The sequence below is a fragment of the Lepeophtheirus salmonis genome, chromosome 3 (genome assembly GCF_016086655.4).
Source record: "Lepeophtheirus salmonis chromosome 3, UVic_Lsal_1.4, whole genome shotgun sequence".
In the NCBI taxonomy this organism is placed as follows: Eukaryota; Metazoa; Arthropoda; class Copepoda; order Siphonostomatoida; family Caligidae; genus Lepeophtheirus; species Lepeophtheirus salmonis.
In genome coordinates, this window is record NC_052133.2 from 22,748,550 (window position 1) to 22,759,844 (window position 11,295).

The following is an 11,295-nucleotide window of genomic DNA, read 5'->3' on the forward strand; positions in this document are numbered from 1 at the left end:
CTCAAATACACTTCTGAATATTGGATCTAATGGGTCTTTACTTTTTTCTTTAATAATGTTTAGTATTTACTCTTTAGAAACAGTAATTTAAATAAAAAATTATGTTATATGAAAAGGATCTATAACGAAGATGCAAAATAACTATTCAAAATTATGAATATGGGTAGATACGAATATAATAATATTTAGTTTCATATATTGATAATAACCTCGACGAAAATGTGTAGTGGTCTCATTCATCAGTACTAATTTATGTTGTACGTACAAATTTTCTCATAACATAGTTTTTATATACCATGAATGGATAACGTTATCTATGTTGATTTATTCATTGCATCACTGTTTTCACCATACCATTAAGATTTAATTGAAGTATTCGGCGTAATAATAAATCGTTTTCGATTATCAGAATTAAGAAACAAAAATTTAACTTAAAATATATGAGACTTGGTATTTTCGAAGTAATTAGATAGAGCATTGCTTTTCTGAGCTGACAATGAGCGATACAAGTGACATGCAAAATCATTAGAAAATGTTGCTTAAGGGTTTTGATTGCTTTTATACAATAAGTTGTATCAACGATAATGAAAACTTTTAGTCTTTCGCCTCAAAAATCTGAGCCCAAAACGTTGTTAAGACTTTTTACTTCAATATTTGTAATTGTTCTATTGTCAGCCTTCTTAACATCTTCCAAATTTATCAAATAAGGGTAACCTACCTACACTACATTTATAGACCGTAGTTTCGTCTGAGTTAAGAAGATTATCATTTCCAAAATGTTACTTCTTAATCTTTGACTACAACACGACTTCAATGAATTTTCTAAAGACTATGGTGATTTAGAAAATTACAATTACAAATACTTTTTATAAGTATTGAAATAAAAAGTCTTAACAACGTTTTGTACTCTGATTTCTGAGGCGAGATAGTAAAGGTTTTTATTATCGATGTTGCAGCTTATTGTATAAAAACAGTCAAAACCCTTAAGCAATATTTAGTAATCATTGATTACTTACCTCTAGGTTGGTCTGTCAAAAAGCGATAAATGAGAAATTGTTGACCCGGTTGGATTAGTGAGGGAAATGAAATTATTTTATTACAATAGCTTATTATGTACTTATTATAGTACCCTGCATTGCTCAGAGAAATTTGGTGTTGGCTATAACAGATATTTTGCTTTTATAACATAGAAGATTACTCCCAAGAAATCTTAAGTTCTCTCTGATCTTTATATGTACACTCAATGCTTATATTAATTTATATGAGTGACTGTCCTCAAGCATGAGTAATGATGGGTACTTAATTTCTAGAACGCTCACTAACAAAAATAATAAATAATATATTAAAAGCAATACCAAATTGTAATTTTGAAAACCGTATCCAATTATGGTTTTTATTAATAACTTCTATTTTTTTCCACAGGGTTAATATTAACATAAGTTTTTGCTACTTTTATTTGAAATATTGTAAGGCCAGATCATTTAAAATAACAAACAAGACTTGAAAATGATCTAAAAATATATAACCTGATAAGTATGTGTTGTTTAAATCTTCAATATCAATAAATAAATTGGTGATTTGCTTTATATTTTGTGCTAATTTTCTTATACTCTTCAAAAAATATCATTTCAGTTTTGCAAAACGTTTTCAACAAATACTTCCATATGCACGGGCTTCAATAATCCAAACTTATTTTGCTATTTTACACATTTATAGGTGAGAGAAGTGATATAATTTTTTTAACTAAGAAAGCTTACTTGACCTATTTTAAAATGCCAAATTGGGAATCACGATAAATGGTGGGCACCTTCCAAAGTGTGTAATTCTTGTATACTAGTTTTAAGTGAATGGACCAAGGGAAATGGAATAAGATGCCGCTTGGTGTACCTATTTTTCGGCGAGAACAAAAATAACATTTCACTGATATAAAAATAACATTTGTATATCTTGGATAAATAACATTTTCTAATCATTCATACATAATTTAATAAAGAAAGATAGTTAAAATTGATGACTAAAATTAGTTTCTTATTTTCTAGAAAATCAAAGGTTGAAATTAAACACCAACTTTTACCTCCTTCTCAACTGTTATTCCATGGATTCTTGATAGGGAACCTCTTTATAATGACTTATTTACTATTATATTTTTATTGTGAAATATAGAAAGATGTCCTCACTGATATATGGACAATATTCACTACAACAGCGCCTGTATTGCCCTTGCATATATTATCGAATAGTTTTTAATAGTCACGATTGATCCAGTCATAGACTTCATATTATATTAAAATACTAGAAAAATTGGAGCTTAGATAATTAAAATCTATCCTTGTTATACATGCCTCTATCCTTGCTATAATTTAATGACTTAACCACACTTCCTTCGCATATTGATACATGCTAGACATTAAATCAAATATTAGTAAATTAATAAGTATGTACATTGAAATACAATCTAGATTGGAGTCAAGCTAAAAGATTTAGAAAATTATAGACGAGTGCCTATTGATATTATTTTGATATGACCATATCTGTCCAAGTGTTTTAACAATATAAGAAATTCAAATACAGATATTTATATTTTCAGAACAACAGTATGGATATTTTCCTTATTCTATTAATCATAAATTCAAAAAGTTCCTAAATTTTTTAATTTTAATTTAGAGCATATTATGTAAGAGATAATAAAAAGTTGTATCTTGTATCAAAATAACCTTCAGATCCTATGAGCACTCAAACACATTTATAAATGTACTAAAATATTCATTATTTGTTTTTAAAGAGTCAAGAAAATCTTTAAATTTGTTAATTTACAATTCTAACTGAAATTTTTTGTTTGAAACCATAAAGATTTCTTCCTCTTACTAAATTAAATACGAAACAAAAAAGGAGCACTTTTAAGCCGAATCAAATTCATGATGTTTATAGCCTTCGAATGAGAACAGACATATTATAAGTTTTTTCGTACAACGACGGACATATTGAGTTGTGAACCCTAAAAAATAACGGTATACCTTATATAACTTTGTTGTTGAGTCGCTATTAAAGAGGTGTCTCACTCTCAGGATCCAAATCTAGGATGAAAGGACCAAGGAGAAAAAACACTTAAGAAAATAAACTAAATTGACGAAAAATTATAGAATGAGCTCACTGCCTTCAATTGCAAAGTGAAGTAGGGAAGGCCCAGTAAAAAATTATTTGAATTGAATTTAAGAATATTAAGAGACCTCTCTAAAAAGAGCAGTATGAAGAAAAAAGTCTTCAGAAGCACTCCCTCTATTCAGAAGAAAGTGGTCCAAAGAGTTTAACTGTCTCTTAACAAATGAGGATATTTAAAAATGGAATATTTATTTATTTTTTTCATTTTATGTTCTACAAATTATATTTCTAATTTTTTTACTAGTTATTTTGTAATATTTAGGTACATTATATTAGAATGGATATTTAAGAACACCATTTTGTAAGGAGATTAGATTTCTATACAATACATATATGATTTAGTATTTACCCAGTTGTGACTCTATCACTGTTAAATAATTTTGAGCCACATTTCTATAAAATATAAAGGTTTTTTTTAATAAAATAAATATAAATTTAGAATGTCAATATTGTATTTATATTCTAAAAAAGAAAAATAACCACCCTTAGAGTGTTGCAGTCCCCCCAAAGTTATAAATCATCGTCAGAATCAGATGTCCCTTGATAATAAAGATCTATTTGGTCAGCAAAAATATAGTTCAAGAACTATATTAACTAAGGGAACTGTATTTGTGACTGGACAGCAGCAGAAACTAAATCACTCTTTTATTTTTCGTTAACTATCTTGGTGGTTTACAGCTCCACTTCCTTCATGTTGCGTCTTGACGAGGGAGAGACGCAAGCTTATTTATAATAGGAGAGATCCAGGATGACCGGGAGAGATGAGAGGAAGAAGGACGTGGAGGAATGATACTACACTAGATCATGTGTGTTCTAATTATACTCTAAATATATTTACAAGAGACGACACTATTTATAATACATAAAACTCAGTACTTAAATACATAAAAGAATATACAGGAGGATAAAAACCAGAAAGGACATATTAAATACATAACATCACCCCCCCAAGCACCAAATCCATGGCGGTGCTTAAACAGGTTCCTCTCCATGAACAGCAGCCTATAGATCCGCTCCATCCATGTCCAGGCGAGGACAAAGCATTCTTCCTTGTATTTTAAAAGTTTATCTCCATAGACGTGCCGTGCTCTCAGCACGCGCACCGGAGAAAGGAGGACAATACTCCTCATAAAGGTTTTAAGGACCCGAGCACCTTGCTCGTCCCTGGGAGAAATAACATTCACCCTTGTTGAAGTTTTAAGGACCCGAGCACCCTGCTCGTCCCTGGGAGAAACAACACTCACCCTTGTCGAGGTTTTAAGGACCCGAGCTCCCTGCTCGTCCCTGGGAGACATCTTGCTCGATGTACCCTCATCCAACTCGGGATGATCCACAAGAGAGACCGTTCCACATCCATCAACCAATGATGTGAACGGGAGAGTAGGAACAGAGGAGAACCAAAATTGTGTAGGAACAAATCCATTTTTAATTATGTGGTCCCGGACCCGGACACACACTTCACTTCTTGAAAGTGACCAAGGTTCTCTTCCTTCCTCCACGAGGCCCAAACATAGGCACAGTCCATATTGCTCCGCCTTCCGCAAACGAACGAGCGTTCTCCCCATCGACGAAAAAGGGCTACCCAACTCCAACAGGGCTAGCTTCATCGATGATCCCACAGCAGGGAGGTCACGTGATCCTGATCCCATCCTCGTCGCCAATGTTGCGTCTTGACGAGGGAGAGACGCAAGCTTATTTATAATAGGAGAGATCCAGGATGACCGGGAGAGATGAGAGGAAGAAGGACGTGGAGGAATGATACTACACTAGATCATGTGTGTTCTAATTATACTCTAAATATATTTACAAGAGACGACACTATTTATAATACATAAAACTCAGTACTTAAATACATAAAAGAATATACAGGAAGATAAAAACCAGAAAGGACATATTAAATACATAACACTTCAACAGCATTTTCGGTACATTTGTCGTACCTAACTGAAAAACTCGTACAATTAGCGTTATTTTTTGATCAATAATTATTTTTTTGTTCTTTTATCAACTGAAGTGCAATAATGTCTTCTTTACTTATTAAACGATCTAGGCGCGATCACATATTGTTTGATGCAATCAAGAAAAGTGAAGTCACAAAAAAAAATTCTGAAACAAGATAATATTTTTATTGTAGAAATATGTAACTGAACAACATGTTTTTTTTTTTAATAAATATAATAGCAAAATTTTTTTACTTAATACACATTTAGAAATTGCAATTGTGATAGAGGTAAACATTAACCAAATTTGCGAAAATTTTGTATTTGTGTCCTTTGTACTTACGTAGTTGCCGTACCAAAATTAGGTTCTGCTGATTCTGATAATGTTGGGGCAACTGCATTACCCTAATAACTATAATATGCAACTGTTTATGTAGAAGTTGCTCCAAGCACTAATCAAGATAAATGGAGATGCTATGTTCGATATCCATAATATCTTTTTTTTTTTATAACTAATTAAGTATTAAGCAATACTCTCAGCTTTTAAAGATCCAGAAAATCCCTTAGATCTTTTTTTATGGTTCGTAAAAGCTTGAGTACACGATGTACATCAGATAATACAAATTTACTTTTAACGTACCAAGATATTTCGTATACGGATCTATGACACGTCCTATGTCCATGTCTTAACTTCCTCAAATAAATATGTATTTATTTAGTGACAGTTTATTTATCAGCATAATTTTTAAATGTTACTTGAATGAAGCCATACTTACATTTTATTTTCATCCTCTATTTATTGAAAAATAATATTTTTATAAGGTTTCATCGATTAATTCATTTTACATATATTTTTTATTTTGTTTCCAGCCATGACACCTTCTATTATATTTTTATTTGTTTGAACACAGATAAGAAAAGTTACGAGCATATCAACATAGGGACCATTATAGTGTATGAGTAAAGTAAAAATAAATAAATACTATAAATAGGGGGATGTGACAGTCTGTTGCTTGATGTTTATAAATTGATGCATGCTCATAAGAATTTTCAGAGCGCCCTCTATGAGTGAAAGATAGGTATGTTATTTTCATTAAATAATATTATTATTCAGGGAGTTGTATTATTTTCCTACAAGATGGTGTCACTCACTGTTGCCTTGTTTACTAACAAATATAAGTAAATAACGCTCATATCCCATTGATTAAGTCTTCTAAAAAGACTTCAAGGAAAGATGCAAAAAGACAGTTAAAATAATTAATGAAACATTAGGACATCTCAGTTAAGAATTTATTGCTGTTTACCATAGTACACACATACATTATAAAGTAGTAAAGATATGCATACATTACAAAACAATATGTACATACATACGGTAAGGAACAGAACCACACAAATGGGTATATGTGCTACTACAGCAGAAATTGATATTAAGTCCTACTTAATCTTATAGTTATTATCAATAATTTGTTTCATTTTTGTACATTTCATAGATTTAAGAATACGAAGATCTTCATCCTCTTCTTACTGGGTATCTTGCATATGAAAGCGATGGACATCTGTTAATAAGGTAGTCTGTGCTTTGTCGTTCTTCCTGTAGCCTGTGTAGGCTTGAACAAGTAAGTTCATGTTTTGGCGTGAAAGTTCGACACTCTTTTGTTTTGGTTTCTTCAACATGTGATGTGTATGTTTTATTTTTTAATCTTCCCTATATCTGTTGCACCAAACTTCCAAGAAGAAGTCACCTACAATCTTCTTTATGTAGCTAGGATGCACTCCAACCCACAAATGAGTCTGCAAATTCGTTTCCTCAAATATCTTAATTGCCTTTGCACCAATCGAGATATATGTTTAAAATTGCTTTGCACTTCTTAAATGTATCACTTTTTTTTAATGGATTTGGAATAGTAGTAATTGCCGATTGAAAATCCAATCGAATTATTATGTTTTTGATGGCTTACCTTGGTTAAGAAGACACTGATTGTGTGATGGGGATGATTTCTGCTTGGAATACCGATGCTTCCGTATTAAATGATGCTGATAATTTATGAATTGATATATCACCTCGAATGATAGCCCATCCTGCACCTGTGTTCCCTTTTTCATCTTTGGATCTGTCTGTGTGTATAATTGTATCAGGGTGTTCAACTTGACGGTTGTTGACCCAGATACGATTTCCAGTAATATAGTCACTTACTTTATTCAATTCAACTTGATCAACTATTTTATTGCAAAGAAAACGATGCCTATTACACCTTGAAAGATCACCAACGCCATCCCAGGTGCCCCGGAGAAAATGCCTTGTTTCCCATCTAGACTTTGTTGCTTGCACTTGTATGTAGAGTTCGAGGGGGAGTGATGCCCAACACTGCATCTATTCCTTTTGTTGGAGTTGATCGGAGCGTATGAGTCATACCCAAATGTGTTTTTCTCTGAATGATGGTTAATTCCACCATGCAATATCAGTGAACCCCTATAAAAGATACCCATTGGTGATGATGGGTCTGATTATGGGCTCGTAGAGCCAGAGAACTGAGGTTAAAACCCACTTTTTGCCTTATGACTACCTTTGCTTTTTTTTTCAGGTGTTCGGTCTAATTGAGTCCTTGATCCAACAACACACCTAGGTACTTCATTTGTGTCACATATATCAGAACTTTTCCATCCGTATATAATTGGGAAAAGTTATTAAATCTTAATTTATATGCTTTTGAGAAGACTATAACACTTGATTTTGATGGATTAAACAAATGAGACCATTTGTTTTCCCCCCATTCCAGAACCAAATTTATAGCATCCTGCATCCCATTGACAAGGGAACTAGGATATTTACCACTTATTAATACAAAGATATCATCTGTATAACCTACTACTTGAACTGCACCTTCTTTACACTCTATCAAGAGGGTATCCATTATTATGTTCCACACCATTGGAGATAAAATGCCCCCTGAGATTGACGTTGATTTTTTCAATTTTTAATTCAGCCGTGACTGATCCTGTGTTGAGAAGGTCCCTAAACTGAGATTTGATGCTTCATGACATTCTCAGCTTTATCAATGCTTTGTTTGGGACTTAAATTGTACGTAAACGTAACCGTACAGTCAAAACTGACTGCAAGTGTTCACTGTTTCTGATAGATGGACTTTTCGATTAAATCTGTGGCTTGTAACAAGGCTGTTTCAGTTGATAAACCCTTTGTGTAAGCATGTTGCGACTGAAGTCAAGGGAAAAATTCTTCTACAGCCCACTGTACAATTATTTCGAGTCCTTTAAGGATGTAGTTTGATAGGGAGATTGCCTTAAATAATTTTACTGAGCTGTAGTTGTCTTTACCCATTCGGCAAAAATACATCTTACATTTCTCGCCAAGTCCTTGGTGTATAGCCAGTGCTGAGAATCACTCCGTAAAGCTCATATATGTAATACATTTAGTTGTCCCCGAGTTGTTGTAGTTTAAGTCCATCTGGTTCTGAACTTTTAAATGGTCTGAAGAAGTTGAATGATTCTTTGACCCTATTAACTTACACAAAGTTTGTTTCTTGCAATGGTCTAAAACAGGTGGTATTGATTCTTTAGTCAGAGAAATGAGTTTCCATTAGTATTTGCAAGGGTTGAGTAGGTGATTGTGCTGATCTATTATGTGTTTTGAGGAGACCAATTGAGTCTTCGTCTTGAGTTTTCTTTAATTTATATTTGCAAATATTGCATAAGTTATGTAATAAAATGTTTCGGAAATTAGAAATACTGTATCATAATTTTAAGGTCTACAACTTAATGTCAAAAATGTATCCTTTTCTGGCATTTCTCTTCAAAAATTGACGTTTGATGAAAAAACAGAGAAAAAAATGAAAAAAAATCGTAAAATGACAGATATTTAAGTTAAACATAAATTTTCAAACTTATATGCAAACAAATCTCCAAACAAATTTCTAGAAACTTGTTTTTATATACGAATCCAATATTTGAAAATCCATTTTTTGAACTTAAAAAAACGTAAGTACAATTTTTACCGATTTCTTTTTTTTTTGCCCATAATTTTTTTGATTTTGAATAAATTATAAAAACGTTTATTATCGTCTACTTGTTTTTTGAGACGTCAGTCACTTTTTGATTTATAACTCAACCTAGTCTCCTTGAGCTCCAAAAAACAGTTTTTGTGTTTTGGCTATAGAATAATAAAAAAAAAGGTACCCTCGTCATAGCCTAACCTGGTTCAAAAGCGGCACACATGCAAAGTTTCAGCCTCCTAGGTCCAATGGTGTGGGCACCCATGAAGAACATACACATACAAACTCTATTATATATATTTATACATATTCTTGCGATGTATTTCATATTTCTTTAGAGTCATGAGGTGTACACGGTATATATTTCTATAGAAACCTCCACTAAATAGTATATCTAAAAATTTAATTGCTTACCCTATATTTTTAATTTATTAATAAAAATATGTAAAGTTAAATATATATATTTAAAAAATTACTATATCTTGAAAAGTAAACTAAGAATAAAAAGAATATTTTTTATTTTTTCGTCCAAGTTAATCATTTCCTGCACACCCATCCTCAAAATTACGGTAGTAGGCTCCAATAACCTTGCAAAATTTTGTAAATGATATAAACAGTAATAGTTTTGATTGTAGAATAAATACTGGGTAAAAATAATGTTGGATGAATGAAAATGACACAACGCTTATTTGAGATCTAATATTTCAAGCCTAAAGTAAAATAATTTCTTCGTAATTATACAGATTCCAAATAAAGTCCTTATCATATTGATATCATATCCAATCTACTATTGATGTCGTTTCAATTAAATATATGATAATATAATATTTTACTTCTTAACTGTGCACCTATAAATCATATATTTATGAACGGATATTGACGGAAGGGCCCAAACAACTATTTAGTTTCATGGCAGAGGGCCAAACAGCTATCGCTGCAGAGTCATGGTGGAAACCCCTATTATTGAATATATATATAATTTATTTTCTGGGTAGTATTTAGAGAAAACAAGGATTCAATATAATTTCAATTAAACAATACCCTCATTTTTTACTACAGGAATTATAATAATGAAATGAAATATAGACACAATTTAAAAGAAGAATCTATATTTTACTATAAAAAAAAGGAAAGTTGGAAAAATACTAATTATTTAATGAGCCACTTGTTTCTACTTATTTTGTGATATTTATTCTATATCAGGTGAAATTTTGTCAACGACAGGGGTAAAACATCATCCAGGTAATTGTCACGGAACCTGGATTTCAAATTATTTAGTGTACTTCGTTTTGGAAAAGTTGTTCACAAGCATGTGTGCATCCATAGAATGAAATCATCAGTTTTGTGTATTTCATAATATTTTTATATTTTCTAATTGGTAATATATATTTCTTGTAGAAGTCACAAGTGGATTCGAAATGAAAATTTAATTTTAAAGATTCATTACATTGCAAGTCAATTAATTCCAACTGATATTCTTCTGGGACTTGCTCCACATCTGATTCGTAAGGAGTACCAAATAATTGAAATATACTTTTATATTTCCGAAAGTCAGCAAAACGAGAGGAAAACTCTTTTCTCAAATCATGAGTAGAGCTCATGAAGATGTCTGTTATTTCATCACTCTTGTAATTTTGCAGACTTGGGAAATGAGAGTAGTTCCTTCTTGAAGCTGTGATTCCCAAAGTTGAAGTTCTCTCTCAAAGGCAGTTATTTGACTTAATATCTCAAATACAATATTTTTCTTTTCTTGCAGTTCAATATACAAAGTGTTAATGTGGGTTGCAATGCCCAATAAAAAAGCTAATTTGCCAAACCACTGTGGATCTTGAAAGTGAGAAATATTTTGTTTCTTACTCGCTAAAAAATAGATATATTTCCTCTCAATGCATATATGTACTTGTTCTAGCATTTTCCCCCGGGAAAGTCATCGAACATTTGCAAGATATGTTAGGTAGCTATACTCTGCTTCGGTTTATTCTATAAATTATTTAAACTGGTGATGATTTAGTCCTCTTGACAATATAAAACTACTTTTACGATACCAGCATATACTGTCATTTAAATTCAGTGATATTGTACACAACGCTTCTTGATGAATACAGCAATTAAGTTTTTTTTTTTTAATACCTTCATGATTTTGGGGCAATGCAATAAAGCTTTTTTCCCTCCAGCCATTGCTATCA

At 31.8% G+C, this 11,295-nt stretch overlaps 1 long non-coding RNA gene across 1 annotated transcript; it reads right to left on the bottom strand.

Annotated features, from left to right (window-relative positions):
• Positions 1-3,966: 3,966 nt before the first annotated feature.
• Positions 3,967-5,065, bottom strand: LOC139904951 (uncharacterized). The gene is made up of 2 exons (XR_011779301.1): positions 4,967-5,065; positions 3,967-4,920 (listed from the first exon to the last, which is right to left on the bottom strand). It is a non-coding gene; the product is annotated as an uncharacterized lncRNA (long non-coding RNA).
• Between the last annotated feature and the right edge of the window lie 6,230 nt (positions 5,066-11,295).